The following is a 1775-nucleotide window of genomic DNA, read 5'->3' as shown; positions in this document are numbered from 1 at the left end:
TGTGCCCGGCCACCCATCGTCTGGGAAGTGAGGAACACCTGTGCCTGGCCGCCCCATTTGGGAAGTGAGGAGCGCCTCTGCCCGGCCACCCATCGTCTGGGAAGTGAGGAGCGCCTCTGCCGGCCGCCCATCTGGGAAGTGAGGAGCGCCTCTGCCCGGCCACCCATCGTCTGGGAAGTGAGGAGCGCCTCTGCCGGCCGCCCCGTCTGGGAAGTGAGGAGCGCCTCTGCCCGGCCACCCATCGTCTGGGAAGTGAGGAGCGCCTCTGCCCGGCCGCCCCGTCTGGGAAGAAATGAGGAGCGCCTCTGCCCGGCTGCCCCGTCTGAGAAGTGAGGAGCGCCTCTGCCCAGCCACCCATCGTCTTGGAAGTGAGGAGCGCCTCTGCCCGGCCGCCCCATCTGGGAAGTGAGGAGCGCCTCTGCCCGGCCGTCCCGTCTGGGAATGGAGGAGCGCCTCTGCCTGGCCACCCATCGTCTGGGAAGTGAGGAGCGCCTCTGCCCGGCCACTCATCGTCTGGGAAGTGAGGAGCGCCTCTGCCCGGCTGCCCTTTTTGGGAAGTGAGGAGCGCCTCTGCCGGCCCCTTTCTGGGAAGTGAGGAGCGCCTCTGCCTGGCCGCCCCGTCTGGGAATTGAAGAGCGCCTCTGCCCGGCCGCCCCGTCTGGGAAGAAGTGAGGAACTCCTCTGTCCGGCCACCCATGGTCTGGGAAGTGAGGAGCGCCTCTGCCCGGCCGCCCCGTCTGGGAAGTGAGGAGCGCCTCTGCCCGGCCACCCCATCTGGGAAGTGAGAAGCGCCTCTGCCGGGCCGCCCCGTCTGGGAAGTGAGGAGCTGTTTGAGGGTTTGCAGCCGCAGACCCGGGGAAGAGTTGATGTTCCGGTTTGAGGGTCTTGCAGCTGCAGACCCGGGGAGGCAGTGATGTTCCAATTTGAGGATCGTGCAGCCACCGACCCGGGGGGAGCTGATGTTCCAGTTTGAGAGTCGTGCAGCTGCAGACCCGGGAAGGAGCTGACGTTCTGTTTTGAGTGTCGTGCAACCCCTGACCCGGGGAGGGGCTGATGTTCCGGTTTGAGGGTGGTGCAGCCGCAGACCTGGCGAGGAGCTGATGTTCTGCTTTGAGGGTCGTGCAGCCGCAGACCCGGGGAGGAGCTGATGTTCCGGTTTGATGGTCGTGCAGCCGCAGACCCGGCGAGGAGCTGATGTTCTGGTTTGAGGGTGTTGCAGCCGCAGGCCAGCCGAGCCCGGCGAGGAGCTGATGTTCTGGTTTGAGGGTGTTGCAGCCGCAGGCCCGGAATGTAGCCGATGTTCTGCTTTGAGGGTCGTGCAGCCGGAGACCTGGCGAGGAGCTGATGTTCTGGTTTGAGGGTCTTGCAGCTGCAGACCTGGAGAGGACCTGATGTTGAGCTGATATTCCAGTTGCAGTTTGAGGGCCGGGTAGCTGATTTTCCAGTTTGAGGGCCGTGCAGCTGGAGACCTGGGAGGGAGCTGATGTTCCAGTTGTAGGGCTGTGCAGCTGGAGACCCGGGGGGAAGCTGATGTTGCAGATGTAGGGCCGTGCTGCTGGAGACCTGGGGTGGAGCTGATGTTCCAGTTTGAGGGCCGTGCAGGATGACCCGGCGGGGAGCTGATGTTCAAGTTTGAGGTCTGTGCAGCTGGTGACCCGGGGGGAAGTGAGGAGCACCTCTGCCCGGCCGCCCCGCCTGGGAAGAAGTGAGGAGCGCCTCTGCCCGGCCACCCATCGTCTGGGAAGTGAGGAGCGCCTCTGCCCGGCCGCCCCGTC

The sequence above is a fragment of the Nomascus leucogenys genome, unplaced genomic scaffold (genome assembly GCF_006542625.1).
Source record: "Nomascus leucogenys isolate Asia unplaced genomic scaffold, Asia_NLE_v1 001387F_38907_qpd_obj, whole genome shotgun sequence".
Classification (NCBI taxonomy): Eukaryota; Metazoa; Chordata; class Mammalia; order Primates; family Hylobatidae; genus Nomascus; species Nomascus leucogenys.
This window is presented reverse-complemented; position numbering follows the sequence as displayed.